Below are 24,094 nucleotides of genomic sequence, written 5' to 3' on the forward strand. Positions count from 1 at the left end.
TTTCATAAAGACAACTCAAGACTGCTCAACAAAGTGACAGCAGACCTATCACCACTTTCTCTTCCTGCTGATTTCTCAGTTTGGATTCTTTAGCTCATCTGCTCTGTCCTTGTCACACTTGTGATATAAACTGCAGGCTCATAAGATATCTTTTAACATTAAAATGTTGACAAGTGCAGCTTTAACATTTTCAGGCGTCGTGACATTTTCTTGTTTAATTACATCTGAAAACCGTTTTGAAATCCCCTGATGATACCTTGTCTGACATGCTGACCTAAGTCAGCTCAAATCTCATGTTCTGTTTAATGATTCATTGGCGTCTTAGTGTGAGGTCAGGACTAAACTAATTACAGAAATAAGCAACCTGTAACCTCTCGTGCATTATTGATGGTGTGCATATCGAGCTTCAAGAAGGGAAACACAGCCTCCATATCTGGGGCATTATCTGGGGTTTGCTTCGGGTTGAAGTGCTGTTTGCGCCACACATATTGATTTTACCGCAGGGAAAGTGATTTATCAGAATTACTCAAGCATGCCGGACGCCATGTGCATAAATAAGGCGGCGGCGCAGCCCTCATTTCATTTGGTAGTTCTCCTCTCTCTGCGTTTAAGACGGCATACACTCACTCATTTAGAGACTAGTGATTTTCCTCTCATGTACCTTCACTCACACACACGCAGACACACACACACACACACACACTTTATAGCTTCTACTCCTAGGATGAGTGGATTTGCAACAACCCTTTTTGTGATAAAGAACTCTTGAAATAAAACGGCGTGTAGAGAGGAACAAGATGGCTGTACGAATGACTGAGATTGATGCCATGCAGTACCTGCAGTATGCTAATAATCCTCACAGGGAAATAATGTTGAAAGAAAGAGCAGAAAATGGAACGCAAAAAAGTCCGGACAAATGACAAACACTAATGAAAAGTTCTTGTCAGTGCCTCCCATTAATATATTTTTTAACAAAAACCATTTAAAATTTCACCCTGAATTAAACTAAACTTCAAAATTATGCAAATGAATTCTCTGCAGGCAAACCTTGGTCTCAGTTCAAAACGAAAGAATGCCAATAATTCCTTGAGAATAAAACCATTGCATGAACAATGCATCCTTCAAAGTGTGAATTTCACATGCTTTTCATCAGCTGCTATAGACAGAAAAAGAGAAATATCTGACACATTGGAGCAGACTTGAATTTTGTCCAATTTATTTTTCCCCGCACGCCCTTTGAATGAAGCCGCTAACTGAGTGGGATGTGCCATTCACGTTTCAACCGTATTTATAATTCACAATCATGTCTTTGTACTCCGAAGACAGAACAAAAATGCTAATGAAATAAGTCAAATTAGCATTAGCATGAAACATGTCCTCTGGTCGGTCAGTGGATCTCACAGTATGAGATTAAATAAGTCACACTCAAAGAATCCCGTATCTCGTCTCTGAATATTCTACAACAGAGACAAAACACACACTATCAAGTTTTCACTGTTTATCACTGATAAATATTTTTCCACAATAAGCTGGACATTTCTCTTCGAGAGAGTTGGGACACTTCCAGAGTCTTATTCATTTGTTCTCCTTTGGCTGTCTCACAGTTAGCACACTATGGAGGCAGACTGCTGATGAAATCAAGAGCAGGATGTGGAGATAATAACAGGCAAAGGCAAATCAGCTGTTGTTCTGAATCCATTACCATGTCAATCAGCTGGGAAGGTAACCCCCCCCCCCCCACACACACACACACACACACACAAACACAAAAATAATATTCAATCATATATTCAAATATAATATTCACATCAAACATAAAAAAAGTGCAAACACACAATGACAATTCCAGTGCCTATCAGTCTTATTTGCCACCAGCAAGTGAGATTGTATTCAGTAAAAAAAATGTAAAATGTAAATTTCAAATTGTTTCCGTAAGCTTGACCAACAGCTGAGGGAATGAATCATCGGTAATGTATAAAACAGGAAGCTATAAAGATGTATGTTCAGTATTTTCTCACAATGTGGATGTAATAACAACAGTACAAAGAGGAAAAAAAAAAAGTCTCATTGTGTTGTGTTCTTTCTGCCTGCTTTAGTATGCGCAGGCTCTTACATGCTCTCTAAACAAACAGCAATGCCAGGCAGTAGATAAGATGACCTTTCAGCTACACGGCGTCCATTTGATTCCATTTAACTATCAACTCCATTCTCAAACTAGCCTCCAGGCATTACAGCCTGTTGATCTCCCACTGAAAGTTTAACTAGAACTCTTTGACAGTGTGTAATCTCCTGCTGTACTTCTTTGCTCCTCTGCAGCCAATGAGAGAAAAATAAGTTTGCAGCCCTCTAAGAGACTCCAGGCCGGCAGCAACGTTGGCTGAACAATACTCCTCCTGGTGTTTGCTGAGGGACATTATGTATTCAGCATTTAAACACCCACAGTAAGAGTTCAAGGAACTTAGCCTTCACCGTGGCTTTTTTTGAATACGGTTATAAGGGTATCCTTCACAAAAAAAAATAAATGCCAAGTGGTTGCTAGGGAACAACAGATATGTGTGTGAGAGATGGTTTGCTGTAGTGCTCGCTTACAACTTTTTACCTATCTTATGAAGAGAACGAAGAGAAAAAAAACAAGAGAACGTGAGATGTGAATGCAACTAAAAGCAATATATTAACAGTACATTTTACAGCTTGCAAATACTAAATACATCCTGCAAGAGGAGCACATGTTGAAATCAGTCGTTATGACAGATTATCCTGTTCCTGCTGATAATTAGAGCTCACGCTGCTGCAGCGTTCAGTGAAGCGTATGGCACATTAATGAGCCATAAGAACATGCTAATCGCGCCATAAAAGGGTCACAGACTTTTATGATCAAACAGACCTGACTGTACTTCATATTGTCATTCATTTATTCTCATCGGTTCTTTTTAAAAGTCTTGTCGTTCACATCCCAATGCACGCTCTCCATCTCCATATAAGGATTTGTCAGAAGAACTAAGCATTGCACGTTTTTTCCCCCCAAAACATCAAACGCCTTCTGCTGCGGATTTAAAGTTTTGGATTTATTTGCGGGTACCTCAAAGGAAACGTTGCCGGTTTGTGTGTGTGTGTGTTTCTGCTGTAAGTTACTCTACAGCCCTTGTCTTCGAGATTTTTTTAAAAGTACAAGCCTGTGACAGTGTCAGCCCAGATAAAACAAGTGCGATGACCTCGGCTGTCAGCTGTACAGCCCTCCTCCCCCCCCCCCCCCCCCCCCCCCCCCGAGAAGGGAAAAATAGACACGGTGGAAGCTTACAGACAGCAGCGATGGACGCTGGGATTACTCACAGCACTATCAAAACACCATAGATGCAATGCCACTGTGTCCTGAAGTGACAGACTGTTTTGAAGGTGTTTCTGCTTTATTATACAGAACAGCATGGAGAGAAAAGAGAGAGAGCAGAGTCGGATAGGGTCGACATGTAACCATTTGTGTGGAGTATCAACAGAGCCTTAAAAAAAATGGTATAAATGTGCCTTTGGGCCCTGTTTAACCCCACGCAGTAAATAAATCAAAACACGCTGAGTCACATAAACATGCATTCTGCATATTCAACCACAGGCCTGTTTGTTGACTCAGAAATGAAAGAAAACACAGACAGGAGTTTGCAAACACATCTTAAAGGCTAATGTCATCTGGAAATTGTTTTTCAGCCGCTGCATTACACCATTTCTAATCTTTCTTTTGGTTTTACAATTGCATTCATACTTTGGTCCAACCTGTAGTTAAATTTATACAACGCATAATAAAACACAACAGAACCTTACTGTTAACACAATTCATGTGTTTAAAGTTTATTTACCTAGAAAAAAAACTTCATTAAGATTAACAGTGTCCTCGCCACGACAGGCAGAAAGTTACAGACATACATCACATGAAAAATGATAAAACACAGCTCAACATATCCATGGTCACAAAGCAGAAAGTCATTAGTCAAAGCACCTACAACCTGATGCATAATGCATAAAAATGATTTAGAGACCAGCTTCCCCAATCCTCCTGCAGAGCGGCTTCCTGAAACCGCTTTAATCCATTTTAAGATGCACTTTGGGAACAGATAACGATATGTTTTGTGACTCGGTCGCAGAGAAACGACTGTGGCTTCCAACGTTTTTCAAATTAATAAAATTACCTATTAAGTATGAGGTAAGCAAGTTAAGGATGGCCTTCTAAATGACGACATATCAGTGTCAGATAGTCTACAAGAGCACTATGCAGGCCAGCAAACTCGAGCAAGAGGCGTCATGCAAGCTAAAATTCTGGGGAGGCGAAGTAAGAGTTTGGTCAAGGGGGTTCTTGTCAGAAAAAAAGTGGGACAAATGATTCAATTTTCAGCATTTGGAAATGTAATCACAGACATATGGGTTATTATTTCTTTATCAGTCTGAAAGTCTGAGAAAAACCTCAGATCATGGACAATTCCTCACATCCTAGTTGCCATTTTTGTAGCTTATATTTAACAAATCAAAGCTACAAAATATCCCAAAATATGCCTTTCTGACTTTACCAGATATAACACTAAAGTGCTGACTACATTTATGCTTCAATAATTTTAATGCAATTATATAAAATATTTTATTCCGTTGTTAGCCATTCTATATAATGGGAAATTGTATTTATAGTAAAATCATATTGTGCTAATATCATTATTTTACTATTATTTCTATCCAGTTTGGATTTGTACTTGTTACACCGTATCTCTCCACTGTGTAGTCACTTTTTACTGCAGCAAATCTGCCACTAAGTATTTCCTTTAAATCCATCCTCTGTAATGTAATGATGACTCATCCAAAAATGCACAAATTCAACACTCGAACAAAAGGTAAATGGTCAAATGGTAAAAGAACTTGAGCTCATGGAGCCTTTTTCTAGAGCAACTTGGAGGGGTTAAGTGTCCTTGGTCAAGACACTTAACCCAAAGGGTTGTGCCCAAGGACACATTGGACATGTGGCTGTAGGAGCTGGGGATTGAACCTCGGACCTTCCAGTTGACGACCGACTCCACCAACTGATCTCATATTGTAGGTATGTAGGTTGTCTATTGTACTGTAAGAGGGAAACTAAAAAAACAATCTGCAGCCTTTACCCCAATGTCTTCAGGGTACAATAACGTCTTAACTGCTGAACCATAACTAACTGACCACCAGAGAAACACAACCACACGGGCTAATAATTCAAGCTGCCGGAACAGTTTTACTATTCCTGTATTTAGCAAAGTGATAAATTACAGTTTAAGACAGTGTAATTATCTACCTTACCACCTCTTTTGTGTAAATGTGACTCTACCTTAGAGTTTGTGTTGAGCACAGGACACTGCAGCTGCAGGTTAGAGACAAAGGTTTCAGCAGAAACAAGTCCAGGAGGAGTCATTTTCAGTTCTAATTACCACTGGTCTATTACTGGGCTAGATTAGTTCATGTACCTCTGCACTGTCCATCATCACATTCAAGACTTAATTGCACTTCCAATTTGTGAAGGCAGATCTCAGGTCTTGTGTGACCAATCGGCTAATTCTTAAACCCCTGTAAACATAATTTGATGTTGGTCAATCAAGCAATGCGATGTAGTAAGGCACTTTAAGAGGCATACCAACATTAAGAGGGTGGCTTCACGATTCATAATGAAACATTTGAAATAGAGCTTTTCACACTCGTTTTGGTCAACTTTGTGGCATGTTCCTAGGAAGTTTTAAGCACATCTCCTTCTAACATGGCGTACAGTGTTTTATTACGCCTTTCACAGTGGAAATGGATTAAGTCAACATGGAAATTACCCATCAACCATCAAAGCAAATCTGTTTTATCTCTTGATCCTTATGCCACAAAACCCTAATGAGTGAGATAGCCTGTAAAATACTTCAGTAGAAACCAAAAATGGACGATGACGTCCAATCTAGAAGCTAAAATCGACAGTAGATGTGTCATAGGCAAGCATCACTGACTCATCACAGTGTTTTTGCAGAATTAATGGACAGCTGGCATCAAGAGTCCATGTCATGCAGACAAGCCCATCCAGTTCAGCCCACCCCCAAGGTCACAGGCAGTCTTTCACAGCGCCATGGCACCAGAGCAGCAGATGGTGGCAAAATGAGGGCCTATCATTACTCATCCAACAGAGGGGATGTCTTTTCTTTGTCAGAAAAAAAACTATCTGAAGGGATTGATAGGATTGATTTCATCAATCACATACTTATTTTTGCAGCAGAGGTCCTAGATTAAATTACGCAAGTTGAACATGGGGGGTCAAAATCAGGGCTACCACTATATTTTCATTTCAGTAATTTGCCATCTTTTGATGATTCAGTTATTTGGTCTCTGATGCATCAAACCATACTCAAGGGTTCTTAACAGTTTACTAGATTATAATTAAATCATCAAAAGTCTAATTTAGTCCAGCCAGAGTCCATTTTGCAAAAATAATGAGTTTTGAATTATCTTAGCAGAAGATAAAGAAAAGCAGCGAATCTTCACATTTCACAATCTGGATCAGGATTCCCTTTGTTTTAGTTTCATTCAGTTTTTATTTTCATTTTAAGTATAGCGAGATCTGGCACCAAAATGATCAAATCAGTGCCACAGATACAGCTTCCAATGGCCCGCCAGTGCCAAGATAAGTCTGTTTTCTCCAGGTAGCTGGTGATGGATGCTAACGCCTCAGTTGGCTGTTGAAGCTAGACTAGCAAGTCCTCATATTGTCATAAATGTCACAACAAATAAAGAGTATTATTTTCATGAAACAACACATAACAGTTAATTTCCCGCCTAAAAAGCCTGAGCAGTCAGATCCATTATTCCAGGTGAAAAGCTATTCTTACTGTGAAAGTTCTCAGCAACAAGTCCTTCATTCAAAACTATTTAAAGGAAGAATGTGCGACATTTTACACATAAATACAGCAGAAATCAAGTATATATCCTCTGTAAATCTCTGAGTCATGACTGTCTACAATGAGTCCGAGTCCCGCTGTCTGCAGTGATGCCGTATTTACATCATGTTTACAAGGACGGGACGGCTGGCCGGCTCATCCCCTTGCATATTAAAGCTGTTTAAATCAAGTGAAGTAAAAGTAAATTTACATGCAATTTGAAGCTACATGTTACTAAACAGCGCTACCATTAGCCTGCTTACACAACAATGCAATTTTGTCTGCCACTTAGTGCTTAATTATGGTGTGTTCCAATTTGATAACTCAGGGGAGAGGGGTTGAGATGTGTCGCTGTAGGAGAGCTGTGGTTTCTAGGTGGTGTAGGTGTCGCCAAACAGTAGTTTGTTTTAGGTTCATGCTGGTGCTCAAGGGTGACATCTGCTGGATCAAAAAGTCGCACATGTATAGTGTATGATACTACACTCTACGTTTAGGCAGAGAGAATCACTCCCATGATTCCCCGCCAGCCTCGATGTCATCTTTTGTTGTTGGCGGCTGATTTTTACATACTGTGCATGGAAAAAAACACTGAAAATAGCCATGATTTCAGTTTTGTTCCGTCGCATTTTCTAGCTAATCCAGTCGTGGGATTTTAAAGTCTATTTATCACAAGGAGGAGATTTTCCTCCAATCTTAGACCTCGTCTGTAGTTTATCCAAATAATTCAAATTCAGTCACAGCTCAATCACAAGTTTTGTAACTGTTAAAAAAAAAAGTTTTAAAGTGTGAATTCATTACCGATGAGTTTTGTTGGGCTCAAAAATGAATGAAAATGCCCTTAATGAAACACAATGAGAAGGAAGAGCACCAGTCACTTCCTACCTCCCTGAATTGCACTCAAACACACACCGAGGCAAACGTAGAGTGAGTGAAGTGAAAGCTAAAGTAATACAGAGGAGGGGGGAGTTTGATAGTTTTCTGCTTGTGGATGTTTAGCATCCTCAAAGCACTAATGTAATGTGCAAACACGAGGCGTAACAAGTTTACAGAACACCCCAGAGTGCTTTCAAGAAAATGATATAATGAGAAAATCTCATTTTTGAACAGACTAGACAGGGAATGTGTGAGGCGTTATTTAATATGTGAAGCTTTTAGATGAATTATGTTTAAGGCAGACAGTTTATTTCTTAAGTCAAGTCCTTTTTTTTTCCTCCTCTGTTCCTTTTTTTAAACACTTGCAGTCAACGTCAGCAGCAGCTTGCCTGATCTGATTGATTCAAAACAGTCCCGGGGGTCTCGGTGACAGAGACTGCAAGACCTGGCTGAGGGTTTTTTTTTTTTGTTTTTTTTTGCCCTGCTGTCTCCCCGTATCTAGGCAACAGCAAACCAACACAGTTATTACATCATATGGCAGAGTGGGCCTCCCATGTATTAATCTCAAAGCAACACTTAGCTGAGCTTAGCGAGCGGTGAGCGGGAGTGGAAAGGGTGCTTCACATGTCGAGAGGAGAGGATGGAGAACAGGGCAGAGGGCCGTGTGTGTGTGTGTGTGTGTGTGTGTGTGTGTGTTTCCTGTCTCCACATCTTCATCAGAGACATTTCACACAGTAACATGAGGGTGATTGTGTATTACACTTCACATGTTCTGCATGCTATTAACAGAAAAACAGGCTATTGTTTATTCTATTGGGGATCTATTTTAACTCCAACAATACTGCCGGAACTCGATGGAATGGGTTTTTGTATTTACTGTATAAAACAGGAAGTGAGCTTTATAAGGGCAAAGATCCCAGAACTGAATATTCCAACTTTGATTTAATGGTTCAGATCAACATCCTGTCAACACTCAAGTTATTTTTACAACATTTAATTCTTGCTCATCGCAGCTTTGAAGGCACAGCACGTAATTCCTCCTCCTAGCGTTCTATCAAATAAAACAACAACAAAACACTTAGTTGGATAACAGAAATCTTTCTGACATGACTCAGGCACAACTTAAAGTCACCAACAAACTTACGTACTAAGGTTGTTCCTGTTGTTTTCAGTCAGGTTCACTGACATGACATTTCCTTCTCATGAAAAGGACAATGGTAAGGCTTGTTTGCTGACTTTCAGCTTTTAGGCATTTACTGAGCTTCCCTGGAAGACAGTGTGGACCAAATGAAATGGATCACAATCATGAATAAAATTACAGATTTGTTTCGTTTGAACATTGCAGGGAACATTTTGGCTCGTGGAAAATTTGGATCATTGAAGAAAAAAAAACACGTGTGGGACTAGTTTTTGACATATTAATGAGGAAATTTTACACATTACGCCTTTGAAGCACGATCAAGAAAAAGTGTGCGCTATTATTAAGTCTGGCGAATTGATCAAAACCTGTAATGCAACAAGTCAAATGTATTACCTTTGCAGCTTAGTTCTTCTTTGACTCAATTCCACAACAGCAATTCCGCTGCCTTATAGTAGAACACCAAGTTTGTAATAAAGCAGAAAATAATCCCTCGAGGAAGAGTAAGGTTTGTATCTTATTCTCATATTTTATGGAGGACATTTATAATCATATTTGAGTCTGACACAGTAAACATTTGGTCAAATTATTAGTCTGAATTACCTCAGTATTTGTAAGAATATTTATGAAAAGACTATTTTAAAGTGCATCCAGTTATTTAACATATCCTTCATAAAGAGCAGCAGGAAGTGTTTAAGGGACTGGCTCTGTTGCATAAATAGTGTGCTAATGAACAGGATGCTATGCTCTCTCTCCTCCTACTTGCTTGCATCCACCAACTTCACTGTATGAATAAAACATTTAATGCATCAAACGGGCTAATAACTAATACAGTTTGTCATGCCACCAAATGACTATTAACTCTGTTTACTGACTTCTTAATCAGCTCCCAGGAACAAGACGTCTTCTTTAGCCACCTTTTGTCTCTTCGTGTAACCAGATGTCGACATCCTGTGTGTGTGTGTCTGTGTGTGTGTCTACTCTGTATGTGTGTGTATTGTTTCAGCCAACATAGAGCTCTCACCTTGCATGATAATACTAAGTTTGTGATAACTATTTGGTCTTCCGCCTGTTAGCTGCTTTGTAAATTGTAAATAGTCTACAGAACGTTAAATAGTCATATGTTTGTAGGTCATGTGATTGCACTGAAGAGGTCGCAGCTGAAATCTATTTGCCTAATGGACAGGAGGATATATACTATCCTAAACTGAACAAAACAGGGCACTAGTGACTGAGTGATTAGTTAGTGCACCCCGAGTACAGTCCAAAAAGCAAGCAGCCCGGGTTTGAATCCGACCTGTGGCTCCCTTGCCGCATGTCTGGGTAGGCCAAACAGATTTCTGGCTGGCCCTGGCCACCCTCTGGCTCCACTCCTGATGTATTCACGACATTCTGGATATCAAAACCAAAGAGTCCAACTGCACACAAACTAGTCTCTTAAATACAAAAGTGTCAATGCTTTTTTATTGGAACTACACTACTCAGGAAAATCGAATGAACAGGCATAATTTAAAGGTTTTGATTTTCAGAACGACACTGCCAAAATAGCACATGTCAAGGTTGTATTTATCCACTGTAAAACAGGACACATCCAGTAACTGGACATTTTATGCAAAAAAACAAACAAAATTTCACTTTTCATTTGGTACCTCATGTGAAGTTGCAGCATACCTAACTCATAAGATTGAATACAATTGATCAGTGATGTGAGTTGAGCCTGATATCTTATAAAACAATTCATGCCAACCTTTTACAATTCCTTTGTATGACCTTATTATGGCCTTTGTGGTATCCTGCTGAGGTGTTTCCATCAGCTGTGTTCCCCTGCATGCAAGCAGCAGTAGTGTGGCTCTCGTACTCAAGTTAGATTTGTCAAGTCAGTCTGACATTCAACAGAAGCTGTGTCTTCTTTCGACACCCAGAGCACACTGCAGTGACGGAATATTTTAATAAAGATGCTGTTGAGGGAGATTACACGAGCACAAACTGGATATTTCACACAGCAATATGTCTTATTATGCTCATCTGCAGGCACAATAGAAAGCTTTTGTCCTGGTTTCAGAGTGCCTGGAGTGGTAGTGCTGTTGTTATAATGGGTTTGCGCTTCCTGAATGGATGGCAGGTCCGGAGGCAAATGAGCTAAAATCAAATGAGAACCCTTCAGGGAATTACATGATTCATATCAATTATTTTTTTTTTTTACTAGTACAACGTACAAACTATTTGACGATGTGTTTTTTGCAGTAAGAGCAGAGAGGGTAATTTCACAAAGCTGGCTGCTTTTCTTTTTTTTTATTCAAACAAAATTCAACAGCAGCTCATATGACTGATCCAGATAAGATTTTTATTAAAATCACCTGCTCGAGCAATTTCATTTCCCCTTTACAAATAAATAGAAACTGAGCTTGAGATGTAGAACAAGAAAACCAAAAGACAGTAAAAGTTTCTGACATGGATACAATGTTCCTACATGTATCATTACATGTGTTTCAAGGAGAGCAATTCAGTACTAGACTAATTCATTACTAGGCAAAAACCTCAGACCTGGTTGGTTGACAGGGGGATCTAAGTCAAATAATTATATATTTTAAATTGAGACTTTGTTAAACCAAAATGATACAAGATTTGGTTTTATTTGGCAATGTGGCCCCCCTACAGTTAATGGTCTGGACAATGATTGAGAGCCAGTCTCAGATTGAGCCCATCCAGGCTGGTTTCTTTACTTTCCTTTTTTCTCTTCTCTGTCAATCGTTCTCACTGGTTTCTTCAACTCAGTCCATGATGTCCATATTGGGAATACTGAGCTAAGAAGGGATATGTTTGCCTTCAGGGCCTTTTTTTTTTTTTTTTTGCCAGAAAGCTGGGCTGTTATTGTTCAGAGAAATGTCCTTTCCAAGCAAAAGCCGGCACAATTTTCTCTAAAAAGTCAGGGTACCATCAAAACACTTTTGAAGCTTTTATTATAATGTTCAAACATGCATAATATTGCTTTATTTTTATTTTTTTTTAATCCAGGTGAGTCAAACTCAAGTTAACACAGTCTAGGTGTGGGCTTTTCCATTGATCATGTGAGAGACTAGGTGGCAGCAACTCAGGACAAATTGCTTGGTTGAGCCGATACATTTTCAACAACCACTTAAACGTTTTCCTGATATATGTTTTGTCTAAATGTTGGTGGACAGTGCGTTAAAGGGGTTATGTTTTTCAGTTTTTTTATTAGGCATCTCTTCATCTTAGGCGACAAAGAACAAAAACGCTAAAAAAAAATGAATGGAGGGAAAGCAGAAATATAATATCTGAAACGCTTAAATGGCTGAAAATCACAACTTTGCTTTCATGACTTTTTTCTAATGAGACATTTCTTGAAGCCCAGATCAAATACTAACACCACAACGCCTCCAGTCAGGGGGAATCTGCAATGGGACCCTGGTTACAATAGGATATCAGTCCTTTCTTTTAGTAAATGTACAAAACCTGTATCACTGGTTTGAATGGTTTCTTATTATCCATAAGGTAACACAAGGCCAAGTTCGGATGTGATTTAAAATACACAACATGGTTAACTCAAGACCAATACACAGTCTACATCCACCTTCAGTCATTTTGATCAAACAATCCGTCTTCAGATGTAGATTCCCATGTCAGGGAACTCGATTTGGAATAAGCCACCAATATCAATGCAATTCTGACGTCTACTTTACAAATAGCTGCAGGTGGAACCAAAACCAACTCTTTGCTCTTTTGTGGATAGCTTAACTTTTTGTAAAAATGTAGTACTTTTAGGGAAACCCCTTAAAGTGACATACAAACCCATGTCTAGCTCTAGGTAACAATCATCCAAACTGACTTGCTGTGAGTGACTTCTCAAACAGGAGCCCAGGATATTCATATTTTGCACCAAAACATTTCTAGTGTTCTGTTTCAAAAGAGCAGAGAGCTTTGATTTTTTGTTTCAATGGGCTGATGGAATAATGGGTTAGAGTGAAGGTGCGTGCTTTTAGTTCTCCCTTTTTCAGCACACAGCATGACACACAGCACAGACAGTCGCGTAAATGGCAAATCTTAAGCCCTTTAGACAGATAAATACTCCCATTGACTACATCTATTGCTTTTATGGCAGGAAATATATTTGTAAAATGTGCCAACAAGAGTGGTACAGTTGCCCTCTGGTGGTCTATTACTTACTGTTACTTAGGGAACAGTGCTTCAAATCACCGTTTTTATTTTCTAAAATGATGTCTGAAATACTAAACCAGCAAAGCAATGGATCTGTCCGCTGACTTTGTTCAGCAGCATGCGACGTAAAATCTTGTGAGTGATGATATGAATTAAAATCGCTCTGCAGTACGGTCCAAACCTCTGAAAGCTACATGTCAACACTTTTCCGCCTCATGCGGAGTCCTCAGAGTAAACTGTGACAAGCTCCAGAATTTTCCATAATTAGTTTTGAATTAAATCGTCAGCACCAGCAGGGTGCCAGGGCTGAGCTGTCACAGTTTTCACCTCTGTGTGCCGTGACACATCAGAGCACAGGCCACGATCTTTAAGCCTCTTGTCTAAGGGTGGCACACAGATCTGTCTAATCCAACGCATTTAAAAGGATTAGGGGATGCTGAGGCTACTAAATGGCCTTAGACTAAATGGTTGGACTATGTGTGCCAGCAATCATTGAGATAGCTCTTTACTCAGTTATAAGTCAGATTGGGCATTTAAAGGTCCCATATTATGCTTTTTCTGGTTTTATATGCTCTTTAGTGTGTTTTCCAAGTGTCCTGTGCATGTTTAGGCACATCTATGTGCAAAAATTCAAAGTCAGCGGAAACGCGGCTTCTCCTACGTCCTCCTGTTAGCTGTAGCATTAGCTGCATGTAACGCTCGGTTCTAGCCCCCCTCGATAAAAATGTGTCAGTCCGACGTCATTGTCAGTGTGAGATCACTGATCTAAGCCCAGCAGCTCATGTTGCACGCCCGTTAACTTCTGTAGCACGCCCACGATATGCCGTAGCCTGCGGTAGCGCAGTAGTGCTAAGGTGCTAGAATGTTTTTGCTCCACTCGGACGGAACCAGTGGCTGCATTCCCAATATGGTAAAAGAGGCGGGACATTTCCGAGAACCGTGCTGAGCAACTGACCAATAGCGACAGAGCGGATCGGCAGACCAATCAGAGCAGACTTGGCCCACGTGGGGTCTAACAGTGGGGGCTCAGCAGAGCGTAGCTGACGGACTCAGAGCGTAGAGGGAGCAAGGAGGAGCAGTACATGAAAACAGACACTTTTTTCGGACTTTAGCTATTGTGAATGTACAAAAGTAGGTACATAGATTAAATATACGAACCCCAAAAAGGGCGTAATATGGGCTCTTTAAAAGAATATTGTTTAAAAAGTTCATTTAACCAGCTGAATTGGCAAAAATTGGCGAGGAAAAAAATAAATCTTTCTTCTTTTCTTCTCAATATCCACAAATTCAACTGAACTGAACTCAAGATCATTCTTGAGAGTCTTGATGGATCCTCAATTGAGAGCAACATTAAGCATTATTAATACTCCACTTCCATGTTCAAGTTGTGCTGAAGAGCCATGAGTTGGCTGAGGGTGCTCCTGCCAGCAGCCGGCCTGGAGTCGACTAAAAAGCTCTCACATGCACTGTTTCCAAGTGGGCAGAGCCTTCCGATTAAAGGCTTGTTATAGACTTGCCAAACTTGATTCAACCGTTGAAGAAGGAAAGTCAGCATTTTTTTTGTCTGAAATTGAATATAAAAGGAGTAGAAAACAGTGTTTACGCTAGGCTTTTTTTGTTCTTGCTTTACAGCCGGTGGAGCAACCCAGAATAAAGCTCCACTTTATCACTGAAGTGATAGATTGTGGACACAAAATACAGTGATTAGAGGGTTGAAAGAAAATGTCAAAACCAGTCGACAACTCTTTACAAACACCTGCCTCTCACAGGTGTTTTCAATGAACACCTGTAATACACCGCTTTCCTGCAGATGACCTTCTGTGTGTCTCTGTGCATGTATGCTTGCAGAGCTTACGTACTCAAACGATGCATGACAGAGAGCATGTGAGCCTCCAGCTGAGCAAAACCAGCCAAGCAATGCACCCCACCATGCCCTACCAGTCTTTTATCGTGTATGAGGCACTAAGGCCCCCGCTCCCCCGCTTCCCCGTTGCCTGACTTGACGCTGGTTTAGCACATTAGCATTAGCACTCTGAAATCCCTGTGTGGACATGTAACACCTGCTAGGCATCGCCACCCTGCGTGAGTCCAAACACGGTGTCCATTAATGCACGGCAGGTACCATGGCAAAGGCTAATGTTAACCTTAGCGTCCACACACACACACACACACACACACACACACACACACAGCTTTCCTCCCGCTCAGACTTGTACTGATCCTATAAGCGCTCCCCTGAGTGCGATAGACTGAGAAGACGGCTACCACCCAGCTTCTATACAGGCTAACACTCTTCACAGTATATCCTACTTTCAGCTATGGAGATGTTCACTATGGATGCTGCCAGGGCGAACACACACACACACACTCAAATCAATTTCATGCTTGATGGAACACTGATTAAAACGACATAGGTTGATAAAGCTGATTCTGGTCTTTTTTTTTTTATCTCCTTATGGTACTATGAATTACAAATGTTGAATAAAAGACAGAATCAAGGACATATTTACTTTATGATTCCATTTTCTGTTTTTATCTCATATCGGCTCTTGTGTGTGTGTGTGTGTGTGTGGGGGGGGGGGGGGTATGTATTGTTGACAGGATTTTAGTAAAACTGTGGTCTGTGCTTTACAGAAGCAATTTAAAAGAGACAATCACAATTGCAGACTCATAAACAGCAAACATTCAGACATAAAGTTAAAACAGAAAATATAAAGATGCAATGATTAACTTTTTTTTCTAAATAATATAACATTTCAGCATGAACCAATCCACACATTAACCTACAATACACTAGAATCTGCAGCTCTCTTCTGCATTATTTGGCTTACTTCAACCCAAAACTGTATCTTGCCATACAAATCTCACAATAGGTGTACCAATACCTGCTCAGCATCAAATGAAAGACAGCCAAAGTTAGAAACCAGCAGGTCAATCTCAAGCAGCTGCGGAGCAAGATATGCATTTCAGGATAATTCAACCATGTGGCTCTGGTTTGCTTTCTGATGGTTGTTTTTTAAGTGTCATATGATCCACATCCGCAAAGTTAAACCTGAGCTCATTTCACATGCACTCCTGAAAATAGACTATCCCAATCGGACAGTAGGCGGGGTGGGGGATCTCCTGAGGCAAGACATGATGTAAAAAAAACATCATAGAAGTGGCAGACGAAGCAACAGAGTCTGCTAGACAACGCCATAATGTCAGTATGTATGTGCATACAGTCTATGGTCGTGCACTGATTGTAGGGTATAAACTCCCGCTGTTTGAACACAACTAATGTTTGACCTCAAAGTCAGAACGCTCCGTTTTGGTGTGTGTGTCTCTTTAAATGCAATGAGCCCCCCTAAGTTTTCCCTATAGATATCACTCCTTAGCTAGCGAGAATAAAAATAGTGGACCTGCGCCAAAGTTTTTGCTCTAGGTTTGGGGTGGAGTCAAAGGGTGGAGATACCAGGGGAGGTATGTACCACTGTGACGTCACAAGGAGAGCAAATTTGAAACAGAGCATTTTTCTCTGTGTTGTAAGACTTATACAGACAACAAACAAAGAACCAGATGGGTTTATTTCACATTTTGTGGTTCTGTAGACACTCAGGTTAGCCAAATATATGTTCAAAAACACTGTGGAAGTGGATTTTACATAATATGTCTCCTTTGAGGTGATTTCACGGCACTCTACTATTGGACAGATGAAGTGATATCCACTCATTGAAAACACAAGTGGCACTACAAATCAAACACATCAAACATTTCTTCTCATGTATTTTTCAAGTTTTCCCACCCTTTAAAACAATGCTCAATGACAGCCGTGTGTAAAGGTGCAACTCAAGCCTAGCTTTAAACTGTCCTAGCTGGTGCAACACCTCGAATGTTAGAAGTGCACTACATTTAAACTTCCCTTTAGTTGGTTCAACCCATTGCCGGCCCTTCTGACAAACCAGGTAACAATTGCTGAATCAAAGGGTGGATCAATCTTTCAAAAAGATGCTGGGTGTATATCGACCTAGAGAGCCTCAGGATTAGAAATCCTGTTGCTACAGGGATTGCCCTGGCCTTTATACGGCAGGGACTCTCTGCTCAGGTCTGCACTGCATCATTCTGCCAAGGCAGTAAGAGCCTTTTTTTTTTTTTTTTCTTCTTTTTAAGCTATTTTCGACACGCTCCATCCCGTGGTGGCCTCTTTGTATGGCCAGGAATCACTTGTCACCTTTGTCACCTTGTAAGCAAGAACCACACAAGCCTTGGCTTTACAGGTCTAGGGGGAAACATACTGTAACCACACACATATAAAACAGCACACAAGTCGTTTTCTCAATGGCATTACGTCGTTCAAGGTTTACAGTCGACGGACACTTTTTTCACCTTCTGTTTCGCCGTCTCTCCCTTCCTAACCTCTCTCGCCCCCTCATTCTCCCGACGTTGCTCTCTCTGTCACTTTGACTCACTTTCTCACGTACACAATATGCGCACACACACACACACACACTCTCAATGACCAGTCATGCCTGATAATTCAGCCTTTGTAACACGCTGACATACACGTTCATACTTGGACATTTGCTACAGCAGAGCTTCAGGATTAGTAGCTACTACTTGCATGACACACCAGGAGAGAGAATACAACACACACACACACACACACACACACACACACACACACACACTAAGTACACACTGTTCAATCGCACTAAAGGAGAAACTGAGCTACACACACAGTAGCACATTCATGACCATGGCACTTAATACTACCACAATAGCATAAGCATTTCCGTCAATGGCACCATACGTGTTTGTGTGTGCTTGTTAAAACACCATTAAATCCCCCCCCCCACACACACACACACACACACACACACACACACACACACACACACACACACACACACACACACACACACACACACACACACACACACACACAGATCCTGGCCCAGATCTCTCTTATGAAGCATCACTGTTTGGTACAACATACAGCAGAAGGGAAAGAGAGAGAAAAAAAAAACGCTACAGCTCCTGAGTATCTCCATGGAAACAGGCTGGAGAGCAGCATATTCCACTCGGCATTCTGTCAGAGACTGAGGACGTATCCAGTCCTCATTAGGGAAGCTAAACCACATCACATAGCAGGCGGATGATTCCATTATTAATCGCAACAGATTTTTTTACCTAAGAAAAAAAAAACAAAAAAAAACGCACACACCTGGATGAGGGGTTTCCTCAAAGTAGTCAATTCACTCCAGATCGCTTGATGGACTTAGGAGTTTCTCTCCAGAGGATGACACATGCATATATTATATTTGCTCACAGTAATATAGTTTCGTCCTGGCTAGTCATCGATTTTCCTGCTCACGCCTCACACTTACCCTTTTGGTATCCTCAAATGTGTACAGTCACTGACAGCTGACACGGAAAGTGAAATCATTCTCGAGGGTCGAGTGTAGATGATATACTGATTTAAAAATATATATACATATATGAATTGTTAATGTAATGCCTCAAACATACAACAGAGATCAAAAGCTAGAGTGGGCTTCAGTGGCTCCCGCTGTCCATTATGTCATTTAAGATGGTATGTAGTTGTAGTGTGGAGTAAGGCGGCCACTTACAATTTATTTTTACCAAACATTCATGCTCACACTTCTGTTCTGTCACACCAACATCAAGCCAAGTGATGTGGTATATACACGTGTTTACACAAATCATTTTTGAGTATTTTATCCTCCAAAATGCAATACTACATCTCCTGAGATTTATGTAATTCAAGGTTATCAACTTAAGTCAGATGTGATCAGCAGAGTGTGTTTCCTCCTGTTTTTAGTACAACACAGTACGTAGTATCAATTGTGCTTTTAGCTGCCAATGTGCGGCTCACTCCTCTGAATGCTCTCTATATTCGACTCATATTCACTCTTCCACTCACTCGTACACCCACACAGCTTCTCTTGCTACCTAACATGGTATTGTACCAAGCACAGCTAGGAGGGATTAAACGGGGAACTTAGGTTCTAGTTATTTCTATCCAGGCTCTCTGTGTGTTTTTCTTCTCTTTTTTTTTTGCTACAGGACTGAACATCAGGTGTCAAGGAAACATTTAGCCAACAGAGCTTAGGTGTAACTCTAATGATTCCGCTTTGGGTTCTTGTGTCACTGCAGTAGTTAAAGAATACCAGTAAACTGTAGACAAAAATATAACCTGTGAATCATATTGCGGATTGAAAATAGCATATGGTCAAGTCCATTTTAGAGCAAAAATGCCAAATATCGTTTGGCCTCAGCTTCTCAAATGTGAAGAATGGATGCTTTTCTTTCTTCTATATCAGTATAAATATAATACTTTGCCCTATACCATAACTTCGATGAAACAAAACATAATCACATTACACTTTCATTTAATACACCAAAGGACAAGATATAGCCTCTGAGGGTGAGGGCAAGTATTTATTGGCGAATGTGAGGACAGAAGAAAACAGACATGTTTCAGGCCAAGAATCCTTCTTTTGTGTGATAGTCATTGGTCACAGTCTTACTACCGATGTAAAACTCCACAACAGTTGAGGTACAACATCTACAATTAATCCAATCAACACAGCGTACAAATGCAGATGCGCTTTCTCAAACTAAGGCCAATGAAATCTCCCTCTTTTCCCTCCACATGGACTGCTTTCCTTCTTGCAATAAGAGCCAGCTGAAATGTGATTGGTCAACACAACAAAAACTACAAACCAACTACAAATAGAAAGTTGTTCCTTTTCTTCTACAGATTCTGCATGTGTATTAAGATATCTGTTCGTTCTACAATTATTTTTTTTTTTTGCTATTATGAATAGTGGAGTGATATGTGCTATTTTGGGTTAGTGAGTGGGTTTGAATGAGCATGCAAGAAGCCCTATCAGTAAGGCGTTGCAGAGCCCAGGAGCTCTGTTGTATGCTCTGACAGGTAGTGTCTGGTCTTTCTGATGTTGTATAGGGGACTTTGACACAACCAGGCCATCAAGGCCATGTGAACCTTAAAGGATAGCTGGTCATCAATCATGGCAACAAGTTCCGGGCAGACTTTGTGCAGGAGGACACATCTGCGTGTTGACTGGCTGGGATGACAAGGAGCTCAGTCTTTGATAAGTGGAGTTGAGAGTGGCTTTTTTTCATCCATTAAGCGATATCAGCAAGGCATGACAAAATCCTTGACAAGATCGTAGTGTCTTCTGACGGAAATGACAGGAAGAAGCTGGGTATTGTAAACATAGCAATGGGAGCGGATTATTGCTCCAAGTGAGGTGGTGCATAGTGAGAAGAGAAGGGGACCACACACTGACCCTTGAGGCACCCCTGTGGATAAGCTGTGCAGTTTTGACACGTCTCCCTGCCAAGATACTCTAAAAGATCTCCCTGAAAGGTAGGACATGAACCAGCAGAGGGCAGATCCTGAGATACCAATCTTAGAGGATATGAAGACGAGGATTTGGTTCACTGAGTCAAAGACAGCTGACAGATCTAGCAGCAATAAAACCCAGGACTGACCAGCAAGTCTAGCCAGATGATTCATAGAAAGTGTAGCCCCACTCAACACTATTATTAGCATTGAGAAAATAAATGTGTGCTTTCCGCTTTACTGGATACACAGAACACATTTGAGTTTGAATAGTTAACTGTTACAATGATTGTCATATGTATGAGAAGAAATGTCTGACAATTTTAAAAATCTACTTCTACCATTCGTGTTGTGAGAGATTGGTTGAAGACATAAATTGACAATGAAATATTTTCTGTTCTAATTCAAACTTGAACTGAAGGTATATCAGCTGATAAGACTTGTATTTATTTTTTTTATTCCTGACTACAGCGTCGATTATTGTCACCTTTTGTGTTACAGACACTGACATGGAGCAAGAAAAAATGCCAAGGTGTCACTAGCAAGATGGAAGATGGTGACAAGACAAAGAAAAGATGTGAAGTTTTACCTGTTGGGCTGACTCATTAAAATGTAAGTTAATTGCAGGATCTCTAGAAAGTGTCATTCCCTGAGGATGTTGTCATTTACACTCGCTCTTTGTAATGTTATAGTTTTCTTTCACTGATTTATTTGCTGTGTGAAAATAGACGAAAATACAAAAGACAGTAGCACATTAAATGTCCTTTTTTTTCTTGGCTGTTTGGATGATCTGTGGTTAGCATCCAAAGTCTGCACCACAATTAATGACAGGTCACAGAAATGTCGCCACCTTAACACAACCAACCTTCTTTAACATGTGTTGGTGTCTTGATCACGCATTTACAGATGCACAACAGCACTGACTGATGGGGCTTATGACTTAAAATTGAACAAAACTCACTGGTATTTATATTACTGTCCTGCTCTGCACCCGCCAATGAATCAGCTCGCCAGTTAATGACTGGTTAATCATTCCATCCTGACCTTCAAACCCCCGCAGCAACAAAACAAAGAGAAAAGATGCCATCAACAGCAAGATGTACTGCTGCTTTAATCCTTCAAACAAACACACACTCTCCGTGAGAAAAAAAGAGTAAGAAGCTATATCAACAAATTAGCCCTTTTATTAACTGTATTACATGTGGAGCTTCCAGAATAGGACACCAGATGAAAAAACAGTCTCACTGACAGAGATCATAAACATGTCGTCTAAGATAACGAGCAAAGGATGTTAAATCAAAGGCATCCACTGTCAAGTTACGGGAATTATACTACATGGCAAAATAAACTCTTAAAATTTTTACTCAGTCCATCTTTTTGTCTTTATGCAAGTTCTGTTTTTTTAAAGTTTACCACAACTGTCCCATGAAATTTGGTTGGTATATCCAGTCCTCAGAGGTCGACTCTAAATCGTTTCTTTGATGATTACTATTTGTTTGACCCAATGAAGGGTAAAAATCCTACCAGTGAAGTGGTATGTCCTTGAAGTTTGCTGTTAATATTGATGGTCTGAAGAGTATGAATCTCAACGATGTTGACTGTTAGAGCCTCTTTCTTCTGCTGACCAACAGCAAAAGTTTTACCTCTGAATTAACTCAGGATGTCTCTATATCTTTGAAGAGATCTAGGAAGCTCACTGGATTTTCATTTGCTTGAGTGATCAACATTTTTTAAAGTAATTATTTGGCATTTGGGTAAATTATCTTAACTAAGCATAAAGACTTGAAAAAGAGGGAATAGCAATCATGACTCAGTCCAGATGTTTAATATATACCTTCCAGCACCTGTACAAAAACACAAAAAAGGTTGCATACCACCAAAAATGTGTAAGAGAAATTGTTAAGACTGGTCCCGGATTTAACGGCGGCCTGTAAGTTGTTATTTATTTGGTTCTGGCTTCAGTGCCTTGCAAAGCTACAGGAACCTGCTGCTGCTTCCACCTACATAATAACTGTACATACAGGTTGGTGGTTATAATGTTATCTTCTGCGTCCCAGCAATGAACCCAAATGTTCAAGTTTTTATTAAGCATTGTCCAAGTGAGGCCACCTGCAAAATCTCTCAAGATGTTATCCATTTTTGTGTTGCTGTTTGTAACAAACACTGCATCCTCAAGGTGCATCTGGCTGTCCTCACCACTGTTATTCTTTTTTTGGAGCTGTGAGCTTTTATGCACGGAGCTAAGCAGCTAAATGAAGCGTTTCAGGATTGCCAGTGTATCTGCAGGAGAATCAGAGCAGTAGGAAACCGCCTGGGAGCTGCAAGGAGCTGAGACTCTGCTCCTCTGAGACTCTCCTCTGCATCCTAATGCCACACATGACAAATGACCACATCTGCAGACACCTTTGCTACACATGAAAGCCGCTTGATTCAGTCCACACAGCTGCCCGTGTGAGCCTGTGTATGCATGTGCATAAATGTGGGCCCTTAGCTCGCTGTATTGCACGTTTATTTTAGAAGATAGGGATCGGTGCTAGAGCAAATGCGGTGCATAAGAGTTTGTGTGGGTGTTTGCATATGTCAAGACACAAGATTGAATGCTTGTGGTGATAATGTCTGACAATCCTCTGCTTTAAATCAAAGGACAGCGACAGAGGAGTCTTGCGTTGCTATCTGATCTGTATGAATTACTGTGACAGCTCGAGACATTTTTCTTTTATGTTCGTGTCCTACAGGTCATGACCAACACGTCTGTGCTTTTTCTGGACAAATACGATACTGCAAGACCCTATCAAAGGTTTCACCTCACTCACACACACATGCGTCCATACACTCAAATACATAGAAAAACCCTGAAGCCTTGTCAAACTGCGGAATGCAGGATTTGAATATCGCTGCAGTACCAACTCATATTGGTCTCTTCTTCTGGATTCAGGAGAGTGTGTGTGTGTGTGTCTGTGTGGTCAAAGTGGTGAACCCTCATTAGGTCACTTACAGGTTCAGGCTTACGTCTTCAGAACTCCCCCATGTGATTGAAAGATTGTAGGATTTTGGCAGTGATCAGTGTTCAGCTGTTGGCCATCACATCTCAAGAAACCACCAGAGTAACTTATCCTACATCATCCACCCCCTCCCTCCCTCCCCCCAGCACCCCCAACACCCCCTCCCATACTCCTGTCCTCATCTACCATTATCCTTATCTCCCCTTTTGTTTCCTCTCTTCGTCTTGAATGATCTCTTTCTCGTACAAGTAATCCATGAAGAGAAACAGATAAATTGTCAGGAAGAGGGGGTGGTGGTGGTGGTGGTGGGGGGTTGTCTCTCTATAGCCAACCACAATCAATAAAAATGATTACATAATCATTATCTATTGGTACGATTGAGTAACACAGTTAATCAGTTATTTGAAGACAGAGATCGTGGCGACGTTAGTGTTCATAAGAAGATCAATGGAGAGCTGTTTGGCCACATTGTTGAAATTAATATCCCCTTGTGCCCATTGAGAAGCTCGGTTTAGGAGCAATCCCTCCCTCCTCGCTGGATGCTGTATTACACACACATACATGAACACACACACCTGCAAGGATCACTGTGATTTAGCGAGATAAGAGATGCTTCTTCTCTTCTTTT

At 40.6% G+C, this 24,094-nt stretch overlaps 1 protein-coding gene across 1 annotated transcript in view; it reads right to left on the reverse strand.

Annotated features, from left to right (window-relative positions):
• dlgap2b (discs, large (Drosophila) homolog-associated protein 2b) overlaps positions 1 to 24,094 on the reverse strand; it is a 61,237-nt gene that overhangs the window by 36,274 nt on the left and 869 nt on the right. The window lies entirely within an intron of this gene.

Source organism: Labrus mixtus, chromosome 12 (genome assembly GCF_963584025.1).
Source record: "Labrus mixtus chromosome 12, fLabMix1.1, whole genome shotgun sequence".
Taxonomy (NCBI): domain Eukaryota; kingdom Metazoa; phylum Chordata; class Actinopteri; order Labriformes; family Labridae; genus Labrus; species Labrus mixtus.